General features: G+C 42.1%; 1 long non-coding RNA gene across 1 annotated transcript in view; it reads right to left on the bottom strand.

Annotated features, from left to right (window-relative positions):
* Positions 1 to 21,672, bottom strand: part of LOC132994408 (uncharacterized) — a 28,187-nt gene extending 6,515 nt beyond the window's left edge. Inside the window, exon 1 of the long non-coding RNA XR_009676695.1 lies at positions 20,721 to 21,672. This is a non-coding gene — a long non-coding RNA (uncharacterized LOC132994408). The remainder of the gene's footprint in view (positions 1 to 20,720) is intronic.
* Between the last annotated feature and the right edge of the window lie 2,455 nt (positions 21,673 to 24,127).

Raw genomic sequence — 24,127 nt, 5'->3', positions numbered from 1 at the left:
ACGTCCCGGGCCTTCGCCTGCACACGTCACCACTTGTCTGGAGGTGCCTGTCGAGGTTCATTAGAAAACGCCATGATTCACAGAACAGAGGAATTTTGTCAAAAGGTAGACAAAAAATCTCCAGGATGCATGAAGTGTATGTTCACCTGGAACATTTCATTTCTTACAGTACTGGTGTACTGGTATGAAAAAGGTGATTTTTTTTTTTTCTCAATAAAAATGCTTTTTGAATTTTCTCCTCAGATCAAAAATAAATACATCTGACCCCACGTCATTATTATTCAACACAAAACACATATTCTAACCAACAAAGCAACTCCAGGCCGAGGCAAGGGCCAGTCGGCATTTCAAACACCCCTGAGATTCCAGATATTCTAATACCGTGGGACCTCCTCTCATATTTATTGTGGGAATCAGAATTTATGATGAGTAAATTGGGCTTCTTCATCTGTGTGCCGGGGGGGTTGCAACATGCGGCCGAGATGGCTTGACTTATTGATTACAGGGAGCAGTATGCCCCATTTCAAAGGGAAGGAGAGCCCCCGCCACGCAACTTCTGAGAATTAATTTGCCCGGCATGGGCCTTCATGAGAAACACATGTCCACACACACACACACACACACACACAGAAACCAAAGCCTGCAGGTAAAAGAATCACACTCCAAAAAAGAAAAAGAAAATGATACACATGCACACGGCCCCCCTTCTGTCCCCCTCCCCAAAAAACACACGTACACACATACATGAGAGCGATGTTTGTGGTGCTTCAGGTGACAAGACAAGGCCATTCTGTTACAACCAAAGACTGTTCAAAGATTGTGATCAGACATGCTGGTAAGGGCAAAACATGAAGAAGTAATCCCTAAGTGTTAAAAATTATACATATAAGTTTTACATTTTTCCACACAAAAAAAGAATCCTTCCTTCACCTTAAAAGTTACTGCAAAGATTTCTTTTAAATATTTTTGTTAGATATCAATTGTTTATTTTGAATTCCTTATTAAAAATGTTGGCTATAATTTAAGGTAGATAGATTCAAAAGGGGAACTAAGCCTGTGATTAAAACTACATTTTCATAACTTTTTTGTGCCCCCTCCAACCTTCAACGTAAAGTGACATCCGACGACACTGTTACTGTACTGATAGCAAATACGTCTCCGACACGGTTCCATCCAAAGCGCTTTTCCAGATCGAGCCACAGCTGAACTATCAGTGGTTCATCCCTGGCATTGTCCACTGGATCACCCTCTGCACTCAGACACCAGCTCCTATTTCACCAGCAGCACCCGTGCTAATTTATCATCATGCTCATGACAGACAACGCATCTGTGTGTGTGAACGGATTGAGTGAGGAAAGAAGGGAAGGAAGTGAAGGAGGGGACAGCAGTGGGGAGCGGGGTTGGAGGGGAGCGGGAGGAAATATGGTAGCGAGGAGGATTCGGGAATCGCACAATCGGCGAGGGCTTTTAAAGGGTCATATTTTGTTTGAAGGGCCCCATCCTACCCTTCGCTCGACCTCTCTCACTATCCCTGCTGCCTGCTCCCTCGTAACACGCTGTCAGCTAACATCCCCCTGGCAACTGGACAGCTCATTGTCTTGAGCTATCTTATATTACAGCCCATATACTGCAGGTGTGATATGGAAAAGCATTAAAGAGCTTAAGGAGTGAATCGAGAATGTAGACCTGCACAGGTTTATATTGTCTTATAAAACTGTAGCTTCACACCTAGAGAAAGGGCAAGTCAGTGAGGCACCAGCATCATTTAAAACATTCTTTTTGAAATGTTTATGATTTGGTGACGATATCAGTTTTCAGTGTGTCTGAGGCTCTCCTGATGAGCTCGATGGACAGATAGGTGAAAATACAGATGGACAACAGATGGGGTGATACGCTTTAACCCGTGTGTCTCGTGTTCACATGTGCATGCACATATTCATGCAGTATTTGTGGACGTTTGTGCGTACATGCACACATGTAGAGACAGGAGGTGCGCGCACACACGCCTCCTCATGTGTGTGTTCAAGCAAGCATATCTGTTTACTTTTGCTTCCTCCAAAACCCACTCACATTTGAATGCAGGAGACAGGACACATCTCTCCGCTCTGTGAGCCGCTAGACAGCTCAGTCGGAATATTTTAGTACACGCACACACTCACACACTCACACACAAATACACGCCTCCCTGGGGTACCCCATATGCAGCGCCTGGGGAGTGCAAAATGGAACTTTTTAAAAGCCAAAAAACACTTCTGCCGAACAAACTAGTCTGCTTAATAATACCACACCCGTGTTTTCTCTCTCCTCTTTGGCGACAGGCCGTCATTATCTACAAGGGGGTGGTGGGTGTTTTGGCTGCTTTTTAGGAAAAGGTCGTGGTTGTTGTTTCGGTGTCTGAAAGCCTTGCAACATGACAGATGGCAAATAGACTATAAACTATTTGGAATCTATGCATCAACAAATACATGTTGGTATGGAAATGGAAAAAAAAAGGGGGGTTAGGGATTTGTGGATTTAGCGTAAAGATACTCGCAAACTCCTGAGACTTTGGATTGATTGTATGTCTGATTTTGGCGCTACATTCCTGCGTTATAACGAAGACACAAGACGATCCATGTTGTTAACTTTGATTTTTTTTTTTCATATATTTGAGACGAGAGCTTCTCGGGTATTTTTTTCTTCAGTTTGGATAAATGAACTTGTGTACACACAGACACACAGAAACAAACACTCCAGGCACACAGCCAGTATGTATACAGACAAACACACATGCACCTTCTGCTCTTATGAAGATAAATATGGCAAGGGGTAGATTTTCACCGGCACCCACTGAACAGGACACACACATTCATCTTTGCTGTATTTGGTGTTTTGGGGTGTGTGTGTGTGTTTGTGTGTGTGTGTTTGCATGAATGTGTGGGTCTGTGACAGGGTAGGGGTGGGGGGACATATTGGGGATACAGCAGCAAGGGTGTGTGCACCTCACTGCCTTCTCAATGTATGGAAATGTATGTGCATTTTTAAAGTAGGGGGGCTAAATTTATTTCTCTTCCCCTCCCGTTATACCCTTCGCCCCTTCCTCTCTCTCTCTCTCTCCACACCTCATTCCCGGAGCTGATAGACCTATGGATGCATGATGGATGGAAAGAGATGGGGGAGAGAGAGAGAGAGAGATTGAGGGGGTCTCTGCATGGATGCATACATGCATGCACGGATGTATATACACACACACACACACACCCCCCCCCCCCCCCCTTGTCCTCCCAAACACACGCTATAAAGTCCCTAACACACACACACATATATTACAAACACACACCTCTGAATGCAGGATTCATGCGCATACCAAACGTAATCCATAGTTTTACATAATGGGGAAGAGGAAAAGAGGGGAGGCGAGCCGGCTCCTGTAGCCGGGTGATAAAGATAATATGAATCATCTGACTCTTTCTCTTTCTCTGTGTATGTGTACACATTCACCTAAGGGAGATGCTGATATGCTATAGGGGAATATAATGAGATATGGAGAAGGTCCCCCCTGATCGTCAAGAACACATGTGGGTCATATGTGTGCTTTGTGCAATTTTCACTATGTAGAAGGATTATGGTTCACGGTATGCAGAGATTTAAGGAAATTGCTCCAAGTGCAACTGGCAAAGCTATTGCACTCTTTGCACGTATCGCATAAAAGCAATTGCATTGGGACGGCACAATTGAGTGCACTGTTTTGATATGCAATTGATGGATTTTTCTTTCTGCACGTTTGTGTAATAGTATGTATATACTGGGAGATAGGAGTTTGTTTGTCACTGGAATTAATTAAGCAAAAAAAACGACACACTCTTCATACAAACAAAAAGAAGAGTCACTGTTAATTATGCAGAGAAAGTTAATTTTTCTGAATATAATTAAAGGCATTTAACCATCAGGGACAGAGCGAGATCAAAGATGTATATTTGATGTCATGCAGATAGCATTTTTAAATTAGCAAACCCTCTTAACTTTATAATTATCTTTGGTGTGAGAACTGAGGCAGGAAGTTCTTTTGTGTTAATTCTGGGGCTGAAATAGTCTCTGAAGAATTAGATGGAAATTAATTAGAAATAATTGCAGATAGACATGCAGATTGCATTAACAATGCAAATAAATCTTAGCAGAGCGGGACTCAAGTTTCTTTTTGCAAGTATTATTCTGTAAAATCTGCAAAAAAAAATATGATAAGACTTTTGATTCAATTACATCAAACTTTTCATGTCATTTGAAACATTTTACCAATCTAAAACATGTAGTCTGAGAGAGAACTATCAAATTAATCAATTTACTCTTTCATTTTGTTGTCATTGATTCGACATGACAATATTTCTCTTTCTTTTTTTCTGGGGAAGGAGTCAGGTTTTTTTCGGATGTACATGTCACAGCGGCTCTCTTCCCCACTCTCTCTCTCCCCACATTTCTGCAGAAGCTGACACACTCAGTAATGTCCAGATACATCAAGAAAGAGAAATAGAAAGAGGGAGTGGTGTGTGTGTGTGTGTGTGTGTGTGTGTGTGTGTGTGTGTGTGTGTGTGTGTGTGTGTGTGTGTGTGTGTGTTTGTGAGTTTGTGTGTTTGTGTGTGGTTGTATGAGGGAGAGAGAGGGGGGGTTGAAGGGTTGAATTCTATTTCCAAGTATCAGTGGCCCCACGGAAAAATAGAATTGTTTCCTCCATATTAGGAATCAAAGCTAAGCCTGGTGTTATTGTGTCCACCATTTTGACTGCAGCCGACAGACCTTGAGGAAGCAGGTGCACCGGGATGAGTGTGTAGGTGTCACTACATTTTCTTTATTCATGTACCTTCTTTTGATTTTTGCAGATTAAAGCGCATGCATACATTTATTTTTTCTGCCCTCGAATTGTTTGTGTATGTTTCGTCTTACATTCATTTATACATACATGTGTTGACTATGGGTGGAGTGTTTCCTTGTGTGCGGCTTGTGCACAAGCATGTGCACCTGCAGGTGTCCGTGCTGTGTGCATTTATAGACCCAGAGAACTGTTGACCTCACACACTGCCCCCCGCAACCACCACACTGTGTGTATCTAGCGGACCCTTGAACTTGACCATGCAGGGGGAGAGGTGACGGGAGCCGAGGCTTAAAACAAACCACTCTGATGGACAACAAAGACAAGGAGAGAAGGGGTGGGGAGGGGGGGGCGGCTTGGGTTGGGGGGGATGCATAAAGGTTGGGATTCAAGGGGGGAGGTCCCCAGGGTGCATGTGTGTTTGTATTGCTGTGTCCATACTCCATATGTGGTTTATCAGGTTTTTTGGAAAGCCTTCATTTTATTTAGTCATTGCTCTTTTTTTTTTTTTTTTTAGGATTTTTTAAAATATCCACCTTCACTAGAGAGGACTAAAAGATCCCATATAACATAAAGATAATACTTCTAAGCAATGTATGCCTCTTTTTAAAGTTTTATTTATAGGGGGCCAAATGCTACCACAATAAAACAGCATGTGTGGTTATAAAGCTAGTCCATATCAGCAACATGTGTGTGCTAATATATGCATATGTGCTGTGTGTCCATGCATATAGTATACATTTAAAAGCATTGTGCTTTTATGCTCATGCTCATTTTATTTTACCATGCATCCCTGCACTGTCATTGTATGTGGACGGCAGTTTTGGGCACAAATCAAATTAATGAGACATTGATTTGATAAACAAAATAAAGCAAAAAGAACCCCCCCCCCAAAAATTTTTTTTTTGATTATTAGAAAATTGATCTTTTCTAATATCAGTAACTGTTTAAGTATTTGTTTAAAGTGACAAAATCGAAGGCCCAACACACCTACAATTGCGTGAACCGGATTTCAAAAGAAAGTTAATTATAGCCAAAGTGTTTTGTTATCTAAATAAGTCTGGTAAAAAAAGAGTTTAAAGAAGAAGGAGAGGAGACGAACAAAAGAGATGGAGTCAGATGGAGAGGAGGACGAGAGCAGATAGTTTGAAAAGAGGAAGAGGTTGTAAAGAAAGAAGAGAAAAGAGGAGTGTGGATTAAAGAAGAGGAGGTTTAACATGGAGAGGAAGACGAGGGTAGGGAGGGAAGGAGAACAGGTGGGGGTGGGAGGGGTTTGAAAGAGGTCAGGGAGCACAGCGTCTTTCAGCGAGGAAAATGAAGGTGCGTGTGTGCGCAAGTGTGTGTGTCTTCCTAATTGTGAGGAGAAGGTGAGGGGTGAGGTCTAGGCACGCTTCTTGTGAAAACAGCAGATAGAGATGGACAGTCGGAGGCAGCACTGCAGTGTGTGTGCGTGTGTGTGTGTGCACGCGTGTATGCATGTGTGTCTGCGTACTTGCGATGCACATGTGTGTGCGTGCTTGTGTGCGCCTAAGAGTGTGTGTTTTAATAGCCACAGTCAGAGAGCCTCTGTCAGACAGTCAGCTAATTGGCCATCTTACAAGTACAGAGGAGGCTGCTCGCAAATTGGCAAAAAGGGCAACCGGCTTCAATCTGATACCAAACTCCTTTCTGTCACGATGCTGTCCATTAGACAACAGCTTAAGTCAGGGAAATGGAACAAAAATAAAGAAAAACAGAATACAAAACAGGGAGAAAGTAGCGGCGTAATTGTGCTTTGGAGACTTGTGTTGTTGCGCTTGACCCGTGTGTAGCGAGACAACGGGGATCATGCCAGATTTAACGTAAATAAAAAATTTGTGGGGGGGAAGCTCATTGGGCGGGTGTGTTTTTCTGTTTGTTTTAGCAGAAGCCTCGTGTATTTTAATCCATGTAAAGTCCCAACTGGCTTCCAATTAGGAACAGGTTTCCTCACACCCTGAGGGGAAACTGATAATTATGCTGTTGACTGTGGATGTGACTTAGATTGTTTGTGTATTTCTGTGTGTGTGTGTGTGTGTGTGTGTGTGTGTGTGTGTGTGTGTGTGTGTGTGTGTGTGTGTGTGAGTGTGTGTGACTAACACAGTGTATGATAGTCTTTTTTATCTCTCTGTAATGTTTACAATGCTGACGTTGTTAGCTGTATCAAATGATTCTTCATAATTAGACACAATACACAGATTCAAATCCTCTTATCTCAGCTGTTTATCATGAACGCTGGACTAACACACGCTTGTGTCTCATGTTTGCTGAATCTTAGCTTGAAGGCACAACGATATAGTTGAGTGGAGTTGTTTCTGAACATTTTTTTGGGGGGCCTTGTCTACTGACCATCTCCTTAAGTGTGTGTGTGGTTAAGAGGGACTGTGCAGTGGCTAGTAGTCTTCTTCTTATATCTCTCCTAATGTTTACACTGCTGACAGTGTGAGCTGTAGCAAATTATTCTTCATAATTAGGCAAGATGCAGAGATTCAAATCCTCTTATCTTAGCTTGTTTACACACTGCTTTAGGTTAAAAAAAAACAAGCCATATTCGTTTAGTATATACATATGTGCATGATGAGCCTTGTGTGTTTAGGTGTGTTTTTGTGAGTGCGTCAGGTAGCTGCCCCCTAATGCTCTTAGACTCCCTACCCGACCATCTAACCTTGAAAAAGAGAGAGTGACGCTGATGTAGTGGACAGCGCGCCTCTCACATCTACACCTAAATGTTGAAAAATGTCCCCTCAGATAAAATGGATGACCCGAGCGCACGAGCCATCGGTATAAATACACTGTTTTGCAACGCTGAGCTGACAAGAAAGAAAATGTTGAATTTTTCTCTGCATGGTTTTCTTGCAATTTGAAAAGCTCGCCATAGCGGTAAAAGAGCAGCCCTGTGTTTATTTTCAGCGCTGCAGTGTTTTTTAGGGGGGGTGCTCAGGCCCTCCTCCCTGTGTATTCATGAACTCTTATTGTGGTTGCCACTATTTCCATATCGTGTTAAAAAAAACGCCTCACAGAGGGGAATAGAATATGAGATATTTACAGCTTTTTTCTTAATCCGTACAGATGGACATGCTAGGGTTTGAACATGTCCCTGTAAAGTGTTGTAGACTTATTCATATCAAGGCAGATTCTGGGAGGAGGTTGAAATCCATCTCCAATTTACAAATCTGAGATAATTTTCACACTCCCCTCTGAAGATTTTTTTTTACATAAAACGAAGCAAGCAGAGGGTTTTGGGGGGCAAAAAAAAAAAAAAAAAAATCTTTTGAAACTGCAAAACAGCATAATTGTTTTGCTATCCAATCGGGTGTTATACTACACATAATATATGGTTATTTCATACAGCCTCCAGACTGCCAAGATGTTTTCAATTTGGCACAGGCCTGCGATCATGATATCACAGAGAAAAGAGAGAGAGAGAGAGCTTCCAGTCTGGGATGGCCAGAGCAGCAAGAGGGCGATCATTTTGCCAAACTCAAAGCCCCCCCCCCTCCCCCCCCCCCTTCTCTCTCTCTCTCTCTCTCTCTCTCTCTCTCTCTCTCTCTCTCTGGGACGAATAATTCCACAGTTGCTGAGGCACTGAAAAAGCAATCTGCGGAATACCCCAGGGTCATGTCTGTGGCCGGATGATTTGTGTGAAATGTCATACATTAAATATAAGTTTAACATTCAGCCCGGTGCACTGTAAAACTGCCCTGTCGTTGCCACAGTCCGCCATTTCCCTCCGTGCAAGGGGAGGGTTCGGGTTCAGGAAAGCGGTCACAAAGGAGTTGGACACACAAATAGACACACAGCCAGACAGACACACACACATATGCACACCAAACCCCCTGTGTCTGCCCAATCTTGGGAGGGGAGCAGGAGGGTGGGAGCGGACGACGGGGGAGTTGTGAGGCCATTCGATCCACAGCTGCATTTCATTTACGAATGCGAGAGCCCAAACTTTTTTTCGTGAAAAATATATCTATATAATTTTTTTTCAATTTCATCTTGTATTTTTTTCCAGGGAGCCTTTGGGCCAGACGAGGAAAAAAAAAGAAAAAAGAAAGACAGAGGGGGGGGGGGTTGGTTAGTAGACAGACAGATGGACAGAGAGACGGACAGTTTGTCTAGAGGCAGGTGTTGAATTCGCGTCCAGCCCGAGATGAGAGAGTAAGAGAGAAGGTGATGAAGGAAGAAAGGGTTGTAACTAATTCATAAAGTTTCAAGAAAATAGCAGCCACTGAGAGGAAGAGAGAAAGAGAGGAGACAGAGGGAAAAAGGTGTCTCCAGGGACTTCTGTGAAGCAGCCATCCCAGAGAAAGAGAGGGGAGATTCTGTCCATTCTAGCAGATGAGAAAGAAATGACAGGGAGGGTACAAAGGATGTCATCCACCAGATGGACAACTGATGAGTTTTCTCCCTTTTCTCTTTGTCTTTCTCTGTTTTTTTTTTTTCCATCATCATGCCTTGTTTGTTTGTGCTCAGTCTCTGCCTCTGGAAAGCTCCTGTCTGAATGACTACAATAAGAGCATGCGTTTGATATGCAGAGGGGGGAAACATTGTGGCTACTTCAGAAAAGTGAAATTCATTGAGGATGGCCAACTTAGGTGCTGATCAAAGGGCAAACAGTGGGTGTTTTGAGCACACACAAAAACACTATATCAGCCCTGATTAAGCTGTGCCAGACCCTCTTGATATTGTTCATGAATGTAATTATATACCTCTGTGCCTTTTTCAAAAATATTCTTATCTACTTGGCACAGTTCAATTTAGCTTTCGCCTGGTGGTGTTTGACAACATTTGCATCTAAGAAAAAAATCTGTGCACCCTTTCTTCAAATTCTGCTTATTATTGCCATGAAAGAGCTCACCACCAGATTTATCAATTTCACCTTGAAGGTGTTGTACTCGCCGGTGCATTTGTAAGCAAGTCGGAACTCTTTGAAGACAAACACAGTATCGTACAATCTGTAGCCCCCCCCCCCCCTCCTCCCCCTCCCTTTACCAGCCCTCTGTCCTACCCTTCTCCTCCCTTTCCTCTCCCCACTTCAAAGCAGAAAGGCTTAGATGAAGGTTTGGAAAGAAATGGAAAACAAATTGTTCATTTGTATCTGGGAGGAGACCAGACACTGGAGTAAATTCTGTCTGCGCTCTGTCTTTACACGCGGCGTGGTAGAGTTATCTTAAGGTGGGATGCCAGAGAATCAGAGAGAGGCAAGGCCTCATCAATCGCTGTTTTTAAAGTCTCAGACAGGCAATCAAATGTGTAAATGAGAGCCAGGCTGGTCAATTATAAGCTCCGGGATAAATGCACGGAGATATTACCTGCGTACAAATGAAATCGATTTCTCTGCGGAAGGGATGCTGAATTTATTATTCAGTTATCTACACTACAGGAGATAAGAACTTTTTGTACAGCTGTTTTTTTTTTCTTCAAACAAATAAGAGTGAGTTTGTTTAACAGACTATATTAACATTATATAGAAAAACTTTCAGTCATGGGGATGATTGATCTTTTTACCCTGTATATATGGGTGTATTAAAATTAATAAAAAACAGAATTGTACCCAAGTGTATACAACCTAAATATTCTGAATCAATACCAAAAGAGATTATAGCATCGATTGACAAGGTTTGGCTTGTTAGACTTGTCTATAAATGAACTAACAAAGTGTACACTCTTTATTAAACACCTGTGAGAAGCCTCCACATCTCCAAATAGTATTTTATATTTGAAGGCCTTGTAGCTGTGGTCATAAGCACAAGTTTTGCTTTGTGATTATCTTTAAAATTAGGACTACTGGAATTAAAAAAAAAAAGGCCTTTTATGAAAGAACGGGGAAACCATTTGGATAACGTCTTACTCAGCTTTACTCTTTGAAGGTGATGCGAAAAGCAAACTGAACACATTTTAAAGATAAAGAAGAACCTGCTGCACGCTTAAAGTCACCTCTTCACCAATTTGCGGTGTCGGTGTTTGATTGATGAGGAGAAAGGACTCTTTGGCCCAACAAAATTGTAACTGCCACTTCTTAGTATTACCAGCACCAGTGCAGGGTATCTTGGGAATTTACACCCATATGTTTTGTGTAGGTTCAAACTAGGATTGAATGCCTGAGTCAGTACTGCAGGCTGTAGTTTAAAAGGTAGTATCTCTACATACAGTGCATCCCAGACGGCTTTGTATAAGGGCTGAAGATGAGGGACTCCATACAATAAGAGTATATAACAGTAATTCATATATGTTTGGAGCTTCAGAGGCATGATAAGGAGAAATAGGTTGATGGGAGAAGGCCAGACTGCGGCTCCTCGGCCATTATCCACAGGCAGGCAAATCAAGCCAGCAAATCAGGAACAATGGAGCCCTCAAAGAGCAGAGTGGGGATCAAAGCAGCGCTAACTGGCCATTGCAATCCAATTGAAATGTTCACTTTGCATCTCTCCAAAGGTAATGGATGTGGAGAGTGGGAGGTGAAAAGAAAGGAGCTGCCCGCTCGCATTTGACGTAAAATTATGGAAGGTAAGAAGAAGAAAAAAGGAGAAAAAAATGCTCGTGACAGGCCTGGCCTTCTCAAGTCATCTACTGTAGAAGCTTCATAATGTCCCTTGGTTATTTTGACTTTGAATTTGCGAAGACCAATTTTTTTCACTACCCTTTTTTTTTTTTTTTCTTCTTCCTTTGAACCTTCCAATGGTAACATTATGATGATATATGAGACGCTATGCTATGGCCCTTGTGCATGTGGAGTAGTATCGAGGCAGGCTATTTCTTAAAGTGTCCTCTCTCTCTCTCTCTCTCTCTTATCTCTCTGTGTCAATCTGTCTCTCCCTCTCTTCCCCTCTTTGTCTGCTCCATCACTCTCTCCCTCCATCTTTTCCCATCTCTCCATTTGAATGTGTTGATCACCTGGGGAGATGCTGCATTAACGCTGACTCCCAGTAAAAAGCAGAATCTCCTCTTTATTTATCTGCACTAAAATTCCTTCCAATCTTTCCAGCACATTTCACTCAATCACGCAACTCAGGCCATTCCATTAGCCACACAGGGGCGTTTTACCTCATTGAGCACAACACGCCCCGCACTTCTATGAATATAGATTCCCCTAAATTATGTATAATGGGAGTGCTCAGATTTTTAGCATTTTTACTAAGAGGGTTTTGAGGGTGTATGAGTTGTTTCTGCTGCTTTTTGAGTGCTTCTTGAAATCCACGGCGTGTGCGAGAGATTGCTGCTGGTGTTTTTGCTTCTTTTGAGTTTGTAGACAGTAAATGGACTTATGTGTATGTGTATGATCCTCTAAAGTTGCTATAAGGTCACAGCAGAGTCCACTAAGGGTAGGTTTGGGTATGGAGAATGAAAGGTTAAATTTACTTTTTTCCCCCCCAGCTTATTCCTTGCACCTTCTGTAAAAGATTCTAACTATAGATGGCGGTACGACTGCATCTTTCACTGTTCCTTTATTAAATCTGTATCTCACAAGCAGCTGCAAGGTCTTCGCCTAGGAAGTCCGAATTTGATATGTTATTGTGCTGAACATTTTCTGTTCTGAACACGAGCTGTGTGACTAATTGGATGGTACGTAATTTTAATTCACAAGTTGGCAGTTGGTGTCCATGTTGCTCAGCGGGAGGGAAGGCCACAGCTGAGAAATATCAACAAACAGACCAGCAATTCTATAATCACAACAAAATCAACATCCTCATTACTGACTCCAAGCTGCAGCCTACATCAAAAAGGGCTTCAACACTCTTTCGCCCCTTGTTTTCAGGCAGTGATTATGTTTAGTGTCAGGCCAGACATATCAACCAGAATACTAACAACCTAACATGGGGGAGAAAGTTAGAGATGTTTTAATCTCTTTCTCTTCTGTTTTTTTGGGCAGTTTATTTTATGTAGCTGTAATAATGTGGCAACATCTTGCTGAAGTTAAAATGTTGGGTTCTTTTTCTTTGAATAAATACATACCAGTGGAATTATGTTGTGAATGTTTTGTGGAATGGGATGTGAAATTGTAAACACACAACACACTGTATGTCTGCCCAACTTTAAAGTATGCATGTTTTCATTCTCTGCACGTTACTACACGCTTCATCACTTTATGCTAAATGTTTTTTCCAAACATGCAGACTCCCTTCTGTTTTGGGTTTCAGTTGTTCTGTGGCAGAATGTGTACATTTCCTCCAAATATAGTGATGGATGGTTTAGGCGTCATTAAAAATTGTATCCTGTCGTAATTAACTTTTTTCCACAAGGTAGTTAGTGACAGAAGTTTGAAAGATAAAACCAACACAGAGTCTCACTTGGATAACAGAAACTTACAGTTTCAAACTGATCCTTTCAAAACATCCCCAAGGTGACAATATAGTGTATCGTGCGGTATCATACTCTTATTAAAAAACTCCCCAAATCTGTTTCTGTTCATTTCTATTATCCACAACTTTTTTCTTTTACTTATTTTTTGCAGACTGTGATTATGGTATGGAGTGTGGTGTTCTCTATGACCAGTGGTGTAGGTGTGCCTAAAGAAGTCGGTATAATCTTAATCTTTCCCCCTAATGTTTTTTTTTTATTTTAAGTGCCCCATCCAGCAGAGTATAACCAGCCTCTGTTATATGACATGTAAGACTACTCTTGAGTATTTAGTTAGTGTGCATTAGAGACAGAGTAGTGAGGGTCATCCCATCCTAGGAAAAAAATTGCAGCATAGGACTGACTATTGTCAATCAATCATTGGTGTGAATCAGAGGAGCTTTAGAAGTAAGTATACCCTGTGGAGACTGAAAAATAAGTGGGTACATACCTGCGTATACCCTGCACTACACCACTGGCTATGACCTTGGAAATCTGACTGACTGTTTTACAGTGTGATGGGACCCTTTAGCTATCTCTACCTGTGGTCTGTGCTGCAGCGTGTCTTTATGCCACAGCAGCATTTTTCAATCCTACTTTGTGAGTTTTCTATGTTTAAACATTGGAGTTGTGTGTTAATGTATAATTTACTGAATCAAGAATGCATATAAGAACTACATCTTTGCAATGTTGAACATTACTTATTTGAAAAATGTGAAAATTATTTGGTGATCCGAAAGCAACTCAAACCATTTATACACAAGTTGTTTTAGTCCAAGTCTTTCTCAATCGCTGCAAATGTAACCTCGCCGCCAGATGCATTGATTAGGCTGAGCACCAATCGGATCAGACCAGCCAACAGACATGGATAGAGCTGGATGTCAAGCTGCTTGGCTGCACTTGCAGCGTTCACTCAGCTGTCCTATCTGATCACAGCCTAATATCCTATAATTTATACTATAATATCATATGGCTGTGCATTTAATTTGCCTGCGGCTGATCTTGGCAGCTACCAGCCAAAAGAAAAGGCCAATAGTTTGAAGGTTTCCGAGGCCTTCTGCATGTTTCATGAACGTAGCACCCATCAAACCTATTGAAATCCTGTGTTGGAACATATGCTGAAGTCTTTTTTAGTTGCACTAGATTTGCAACATTTTGCAGACTAGCGCCAGGGAGGCTGTCAGAGGCTGTTGTAGGTTGAACCAGGGCCTCTGACGCCGCCTGTCCCCTGATGCTGGAGCGTAATGGACGTGTCACCCCAGAGGAAAGGCTGCCGGCTGCCTCGGTCACCATGCCCTTCCGCACATGACACACACGTCACCGATGTGACAGCAACATGCAAAAAGCATAGACACCATGGCAACTGAATCAGCGTTTGTGTGCGCGCCTGTGCGTGTATTGATCCAATGTGTTTTCCAAACTGTATTATTGACCTAAATGTTGTTTCTAACGTCTAATCTGTTCGAGCCGAGATGTAATTTTATAAAGAATTTCGAAACACTTGTTAGTCTCACTTAAGAAATTGTCAGCTGACGGAAATTTATTGCCGCGATTCAGATGGATTGCTTTCATAAAAACCTGATGTTGCATTGAAGGGAGCCAAATATAGTAAGTGTTCCAGTAACTGTATGATGCCTCAGCACACACATATGCACATCCACGCCCACCCACAACACACACACACACACACACACACACACACACACACACACACACACACACACACACACACACACACACACACACACACGACAAACACTTTCACATATACAGACGCACACGTACTAACACTTGTTATCGATCTACAGCTTAGCTCATGCCAGCAGGTAGTCCAACTCACCGGTTATTCTGAGGAATTGCTTTCAGTAGCTCTATCTGCACACACACACACACACACACACACACACATACACACACAACATGATTGTTTCCAGTGGTTAAATCTACACAATTTGAGCACAAGCAACTCTTAAGACAACCATCACCTCCTCTTCACAGATCAAGGGCTGAGTTTGTCAATACGACACACACACACACGCCTGCGCGCACACACACACACACACAAACTTGCGGCCTTATAACAGAACCATGTTTCATACTGTGAGAAGTTGAATACTGTTGCATAGTTAGAACAAAACCCTGTATCATGTCCTCTCAACCCTCCCTTTTCTTCTCTAAATATTTCTGTTCCTCCTTTTTTCTGACATAGTCACGCTTTCTGAATTCTCTTTACAGCCGATAACACCGTTTGGAGTGCGCAGGATAAGGGATTAATGCATTATGGTGTGTGTTTGGATGAATGTCTTGGGTATGCTTGTGTGCATGTGCATGTCATGTTTGCTGTGATCCAAAACAGCCTCTGCCGCCGTGTCCCCTTTATTTTGAATCTAATTTGAAAACAAGTCAGAGGAACACAAAGTTCAGTTCGTAAAACCAGCGTTTGGTACAATGGAATGTTTCTCATTAAAGTCAATCAGCCAGTAGACAACAAAAGAACCTTTCATTGAAGAATATGAAGTGAAAATAAAAAACAGGGCCGAGCTTTAGCTGGCACCACTTCTCCTTGTAATACGTTATGTGTGCAGCCTCCTCCTCCTCCTCTCCCAAAATCGGCCTCTCTTGTTTGAAACGGATTGAATTAAGAAGTTCAAGGAATTTTCTTCTTTTTTTTTTTTGCCCCGTCCCGCTCCTCTGAAAGGTCATAAGTCTAATGTAATTATGGCACATAACTGTGGTAAGGGAAACACATGCCAGGAGATGATATGAACATACAAGCTGTAAACTGTAACTTTCTCTTCGCTAAGCAGAATGTTGCTTTTTTTTTTACGACTGAATCAATATCTTTAACTATAAGGCTTGTAAAGCGGCCCAGTTAGAGACTTTATTTAGGCTTACCTCTGCCTGACCTCCCTGCACTCCGCCTTGACTTTCAAAGCATGAGAACAGCAGGAAGCCTTGCATAAGAACCAGCAGGCATTACGTACTGCATAATATGAAAATGCCTCGGGTGTGGTGGATTTTCAAAAAGGCTTTTATTGAATGATCATGATGAATACATTGTTATGAGTGTTCTTCAAACTAAATTAAATGGATGCTTTTTTTTTCACTCTCGATTTTTCAAACTAATCAAACTGTACTGTGTGTGTCATTTATATAAATTAACCAAGTCAGGTATTTGAAAATGACTCATTATTGACATTTAAACACAAAATATTCAAAAATTCTGTCAAATTACTTTATTAAAAATGTCAATTTGTTTTTTTGTAAGACCGTTTTCTTGCTTTCTTTCTATGCTTTTGAGATATCTACGGTGAACATGATGCAAAAAAAAGTTATTTAAAGCTAAAAATACAGAAAAAAAACAATATCCTGTATGTTCTTATCTGTGAACTGTTGCAACACGACAAGTGAGACACACTTGATTAATGGGATGGCTGAGCTAGCATGAATGCAACCTAGCTTATCTGCTAGCATGTTTACCATCAGGTGGTGTGAGACATTGTTGGAAATACTGTTACCTTAGTGTTTAGTTTGCACAAGTTAAGTGTAAGAACAAGTTGAAACATTTCTGTCTTATATTCACTCTCTCTTCTTTGGTACAATTAGACGAGCTAGCAAGGCTTCCAAAAACTAGCCTGCAAATATTTTAAGCTAGCTCTACCGTCCCATGTCCCCATTCGCAAAGTCTTCAGGTCTTATCGGGTCTCGCATGCAGAAGAGCTCGACAGTGTGAAAGAAATATATAGGTGCAGCTCATTTCTCTTCTTTCTCTCTGGCTCATCTTACCCCTCGCTCGGTCACAGCTTTCTTTCTGCACTTCAATTCTCACCTGTCACCCACGGCTCAACGGCAGAGACAGAGGGGGTATTGGATAGTATTAGCTTCAAAAATCTGCGTTACATAGGCTACAATCAGATTCAAATGCAGGTACTCTATCTCATTTCAATCATTAGCCTAAATATTAACACCCCTTTATCCCCCCCCCCCCCACACACACACACACACACACACACACTCACTCACTTGCTCTACTTTCCTGTTACCTGTCCGACTGTAATTTTGCACCTTTGAATCCCAATCTGATTATTGTGCTCCGTCCTACACTTCTTTTCTTCAGTCCAAGACAGAAAATAGCCCTCGAAAACATGTTTAAAAAATTTAAAGAAAATAAATGAGAAACTTTGAATAATTGGAATAATCAGCTCATTGACTAACCAACAAAGAAACAGGTGTGTGTTTGAGTGTGTAGGAGGATGGAGGTGGCAGTTTGAGCATGCTCTCTCTGCTATTTGCTCGACTGGTAATCAGCCAAACACGCTACAAGTCTCCTGCTATGATTTGCCCCCCGGTGTGTCTCCGGTCTAAACGCCTGTGAGTAAGTTTCTTTATGTCGACTTGTGCATGTATTTATATAGCTGTATGTGTGTCTACTCTTGTCAGTGTGTGTGCATGGGATTATGTATGTGCAATAGTGTTCTTTATGTCCATGTGTGTGTGTGTGCATCCCAGGATTTATATGTGTTTCCTGTTCCTTTCCCCTGCTGAGGGGTATACCCCAACCGAGGTTTACAGCTTGTGTGTGTGTGTGTGTGTGTGTGTGTGTGTGCGCACATGCACATGCAAGGATGTGTGTATTTTTGCCGGATGGGAATACAACTCCTTGGACATTTAATCTAGTGAGAATTTCACGCTAGTTACTGCTTGTCATCAAACGTTTCTAGCGTATAATACTGCAGCGATCTTTTTTCGGTGGACGTTCGGGACGAATACGCTGTCAGAGCCCTGAGTGCCCCGCTGCCCTCTAGATAGACTGAAAGTGTGTGTTGAGGAAGATTGAGGAAGACGCTAATCATTGACTTAGTTTGGGTGCCAACATTTTTCTTTTCTCTGGGGAGAAGTGAATCTGAATTCTGAGTGTTTTAGTGTGTACATACTATTTTTGTTTTCAAAGTTTATAATGTGGATAAATTTAAGCCTTTTTCTTTTAAACACACACACACACACACACACACACGGGATCCCAAGCTGAGAGGATGACGGATCCAGTATATCTACAGTCGTATGTGTTCACTTAGCAAGCCACAGCTGCTAGCATCATTACTATGATTTCCTGCGTGTATGTATCTGTCTTTCTGCCCCCTCAACACACACACACACACACACACACAGATCTAACGGCCCTATCCAAATGGTTTTTTTTGCAGGACACATATTTTACACCCGCCTGAGTCTCTCTGATGTTCAGGTGCTTCACTGTAAAATGTGACCCAGGTTGTCTTCTAATGTATATCACAGCCTAGAAAAAAAAGGAAGTTTTCCTTCCAACTCTTCTTTAAAAAAAAAAAAAAAGAAAGGAACCCATAACCTTAACTTTAAACGTCTAAGTAATTGCTTTTTTGTGTCTACGTATTAAAAAGCTTTCAGTATTTAAGCGGGCAGTAAAAAAACAAAGGACACATTTGTTTAATAGAATAATCCTTCCTGTGTTTAAGACGACTCCAAAGCTTTCAAATTTGAGCCTTAATGTTTCGACAAGCTGTTCAATCAGTTGCTTTTTGAGGACATCGCAAATGGCAGGCTGTCTCTGAAATACGTTTGCTTGTTTTACCTGACCCACTTTTCCTTTGCTGTGTGTGTGTGTTTATGTGTGTGTGTTTGTGCGCGCTGTCCCTCTTTGCTCAGAAGGTTGTAAATGTAATCTTAGACACATGTTACTCCGGCTGATGTTTTTCAGATTGATGTCAGTTGCGATTAGCATATCTCCTGCCAAGACACAGGAGTGCTCTTTAGAGCCTGGCCTCACTCACTCACTCACTCACTCTCACACACACACACACACACACACACACACACACACATACAAACACACTCACAAACACACATGTATGCAAACCATTGGGTAAACACAACTCAGCTGCCATTTTGAATGATTGCACGATGATTATTTGATGCAGTGATTTATTTTGAACGCAGCCTGTAAGTAAACTGAGGCAGGAAAGGGATGAGAAATGTGACTGACAAGCTCCTAAACAAAATTTCTACCCCAAAGACACCCCTTTTCCCCAGAAATGTATTATTACATCCTGGCCCCAAAAATGCATTTTAACACTCCCCGGCTTCCAACTTTAATGTCACCCTGTCTGTTTCTCAAAATGCCGCCATGTAAATGCAGCTGTGACCAACACACTCCAAGACGAAACTGTTTCATTTACATTCATCTTGCGCCCGGGAATGGAGAATTCCTCCTCCAATGTAAGACAGCGGGGGGAACTGTGCGAAACGAATCTCTCGCCATTTCTGGAGAGCGAACGATATAGGGATTCAGAACCCACCCTTCAGACAATGGAAGAGGAGGGGGTCTTATTTTCTTCTCTCTCTCCCCCCCTGTCTTTCTCCACACCTCCCTGACCCTGCTTCCCCTCAACCTGCCCGGCAGAGTGAGAGACTGCGTGGAGCGCCAACAGTGGGGTGGAGAGAGAGAGAGAGACAGAAAGAAAGTCAGATAAAAGTAGTTAAAAGAAGAAGCAGAAATCTGGAGGGGTGGGGGGGGGGGTTGAAGAAATAACAGAAGAGTGACCGACCAAATACCCAGCGACAGAACGAGAGAGGAAGACGGATGCAGAGAGAGAAGATGAGAATATATATGCGGTGGCCAGTGTTGTGAGACAAGGCAGGTTGCTGTCACTTTAAAAATGACTGTAATAAAAGTGACCGCCGGAAGATGGATCTGGTGATTTTGGCTTGCTAATCAGTCATCTGTGAAGAGGACCACAGCCTAGATTCAGCGGCCGCCTGACACCTCTTGATTGATGCCTGCGCCCGATAAAAAAGGCCCATTAACTGTCCCTCCTATTAAACTGGGTGAAATGGCGAAAAAATGCTCCTCTCTCCTACTCTTCTTTTCTAATCTGGCTTTCATTTAAACCCTATATCCTTTTATGTTCTCTGCCTTTTTTTCCTCTCTCTCCATATCACCTGCCTCTTAGTCTAGCCTATAACTCTTGGCATTATTATTGAGATATTGGGAGATATGTTAATGCTTAAGGCCTGCCTGTGTTCGCATGTGTTTATGTGTGCGTCGGATGTCACATACTGTTTTTGAGTACAACCCTAACACTCAAATCAATACATCAATAGGTGGCAAAAAAAAAAAATCCCAAGTCACTGCTTCAGCCGGTACCTGCTGCACAAATTCTAGTTAGGCATGTAAATGGGCCTGCATCATTAGTGATGTCACACGTCATGTGACTCCGGGCCTTCTCTTAGCCCCATGACATGCGTCAGAAAAAAATAATGACCCCGCAGCTGAATCTCATATCTCCCCATCTCTGCTTCTCCTTCTTAGGCACACACACACACACACACACACACACACACACACACACACACACACAAACACACACGTACACACAAAGATTGCCTGCAATAATAATAACCCCACAGACGACAGCTTCAGCCCCCTCCCTCCCATCCCCACCTCTACCCCCCTCCCACATACAATCAAACAAAGCCTCTCTCTTACCTTGCGCATGACCAATCCTTCCATCTCTCCCTCTTTTTTTTTTCTCCTCCTCCTTCTCCACCATCCTATCTATGCATGCTCTTCCTTTCTGTAAAACCTCAACCACACCTAACAGCAACACCTTGCACTCTCCCCGACCATCCCACAGCCTACAGCGCGGCACTCACACCCCCAATAAATACAGCCCTGGTCTGCCGTTTTCCCATCTATCCCTTTTTCTCTAGCCCCAGTCTCACTCTCTCTCTCTCTCTCTCTCTCTCTCTCTCTGTCTTTCCCCTCTCTACTCGCTCCTGGCTGGTGCTGGTGAAATATCAGGGCAAACGGATTCCAGCTTTTTTCTCTGGCTCAGAGGGGTTGTTCTGTGCGATTTGGCCCTGGGGTGCATTTCAGCGCCTCTGATGTGAGAGAGGGGGCGAGAGAGAGTGAGACAGAGAGAGAGGGCAATGGAGAGAAAGAGAAAGGAAGCGAGAGAGAGAGAGAGAGAATGGAGACACTGCTAAGGTTTACCCTTTCTTTTCGGAGGGGGCAGTCAGTGGTTTTAAAACGACAGGCTTTTGACCGGCATTGAACTCGCAACTGGAGGTGTGCATGCTCTCCGTGGCTCACAGAGGCCTTGAGGTGATCTCCATACATAATCACGACAATCCACCTCCATGACAGGTGTGCCGCCATCTTGGAATCTCTCTCAGCCAGTGGACTTGAGCAGAGAGAGCCTGAGCGATATGGAAAAGATGAACGCCTCGTCGCTGCAGCTTTATTGCTTTAAATAAACTGTCAAATGGTCAGAAAGAAGGATCAAATCAATCCTTTTTGCACTGTATGTTTTATTCATTATCACATAATAATCTTTGCTGTTTTGATTTATTAGACTTTGTCAGTGAAACTTCTAAGATAAAAACAATACAAAAAATGTACCTGCAATATTCAGTTAAATCCTAGAAATTCAAGGAATACCTTTGGAAGAGAACTACAACTAAATATTCATCAGAAAAGAACTCGTGAGAATTTTTAAGTTTCATTTCAATTAGTTATTCAAATGTTAAACTTCACCATGAAAATGTTTCGAGTGTTTTCAGGCCTTTAAATACATTTTCCTCATATCACATCATTTTGCCATTGAATCATTTTTTGAATATCCACAGATGATTATGTTTTACCTCTTCCATTGTGTGTCCATGCAGGTGTGTAGTCTGCACTTCATGCATGCATGTATGAGTGTGTTTCTGTGTGCGTGTGTGTTTGTTTCCTAATCTCACATCTCACTGTGGGGCGTTCTAAAAGGATTTGTCATTCTCAGCTCAGTTGGGCTGATTGTGAATTAAATGTATTTTTAGGCACCTTTTTTTTTCTCTCGTCCCTTTGTGAACCCAGTTAGAATTGAGGTCAGGACACACAAACAGACAGACAGACACACATATATACACACACACACTCACACACACATAAATGCACACACCATCTCAGGGAAAGACACATAGCTTTCAGAACAAATCACTGTTGAACTAGCCTGTGTGGAATGATTCTGACATTTTGTTTGGGAGAAATAGCATTTAATTGAAGGGAGGGGCGATACGGATGGCAGTTATGCAACCAAGGGAAAATGTCTACATTTCAACCCAAATTGAAAACATAACAGAGTTTGTGTTTGTGTGTGTCTTTGTGTGTATATGTGTGTGTGTACTAAGGGGTTGCTTGCACCATTTCATTGTTGTCCTCTGTTTGCCTTCGTGTTTAGTTGTGAATTAGTTCAAGTTCTGGAGTTTATTCTACAATAACAATATTGACTTAGCATTCAAGTACAATGTTATCCATCTATCTATCTATCTATCTATCTAGAGTTAAGTTTACATGTTTAATGAGGAAGTGCAAAGCTCTAAAATTTACCTTTGCCATATAATTTGTATTTTATTTTAATGTGAATAATTAAAAAAAAATAACGAGCTCGTAACAATTAAAATTATTGATTAATCAATTACTTTTTTAGTATGCAAGAACAGAAAATTAAACCGTCTTTTACACATTAACAAAAGGTTTGAAATACATTTTTGGCCTCTGCTGATTTCTCTTCAAAAAATGTATTTAATTTTTAACCCATGTTGATTTCCTTGGGGTAAATAATCTGTCTTTTGCCCCCCAAACACAGAAAGGTCAGAGGTCAGACTCAGCCGTAAAAACATTCGTCTGGAGCAGACAGGGACTCTGCGTTTTGCTCAATGACACTTCGGCGCGGTGGATGCTTGCAGAAACGGCTGCTTGAACTCAGGTCATCCGGTCTAATGATGGTCACTAGGAAAGGAGCCCTCATAAGGACTCTTCTAACGCTGCGAGGGAGCCAACAAGCATCTTTCAGGGTCACTGCACACCTCAAAAAATGACGCCTCTCTCTCTCCCTCTCCCTCTCTTTCTCTTCCTTTCTTTATACTCTCTTTCGCTTCAAGCGTTGCCAATTTGTCTGAGCCGCATCCGCTAATCCGTGCGCATTTACGCATTGGTCATTGCCCCTCCGGTTGACTTGGTTGGCTTGATGGATGATGCCGTCCAGGCAGGAGACTGACTGTACACGCTCACAGCTGACAACAGTGTTGGCTGGTAAATCTGGGCTTTGTGGGGGCTATTATACAAAAGAGAGTTGAGACAAGAATACCCACTTATCCATGATTTTTATGTAAACTAATCAAAACGAATAATTACAACAATTGTTACTCATTTACTTTAAATTATATTGTTGTAATTAAAGGACTTAGGGAGGTGATGTCATAGCCTGGCATTAGGGGGACCCTCTTTGGAAATATGGATCAAAATTAGCTGACAGGTTAAAAGTTTTATCAGGAAAAATGTTGACCTGTGAGAAAATAATTATTCAACAGCATGGCCACTAATCTAGGCCTGTCGTTAGTAGAGATCTGCAGACGTATAATTGTAAAGTCATAAGTAAAATGACTTTTTGACCAGTACAGGCTATAAAATCCTCCTGACATTTTTCCCCTTGATGTCAAGATGTCAATCTGTTGCCATTGAAGCGACTTCTCGGTACTCACCGGGTCATTTGCCGTGTTGGGATGGCCCACTGAGTGTCAGAGAAAAGGGGGGTGTATATGTAGTGGGGGGTATGGATGGATGGATGATGGGCTGGAAAGGTGGAGGGGTGACCGTCCCCTAGAGAGAGGAGGAGTGGGAGGGTCGGGGGGACTGGAGAGGACCTCTCAGACCACTAAATTGACATGTTCAAGCTCCTGGGTTGTCAAGAAGAAAGCACTTTAATAAGCCGTGTGACAACACGCAATACAGCAGTCTTACTTTCATGAGGCCATTAAAAAGCAGGCCTTCTGTTTGACTCATATCACATTTTTATTGCATTCATTTTGACTTGAAAATATGATATTCCTTTAATGTGATATTATATATCA

Source organism: Labrus mixtus, chromosome 19 (assembly GCF_963584025.1).
Source record: "Labrus mixtus chromosome 19, fLabMix1.1, whole genome shotgun sequence".
NCBI classification, from domain to species: domain Eukaryota; kingdom Metazoa; phylum Chordata; class Actinopteri; order Labriformes; family Labridae; genus Labrus; species Labrus mixtus.
Note: the sequence above shows the minus strand (reverse complement) of the source record. Positions and strands in the feature narration are given on the sequence as shown.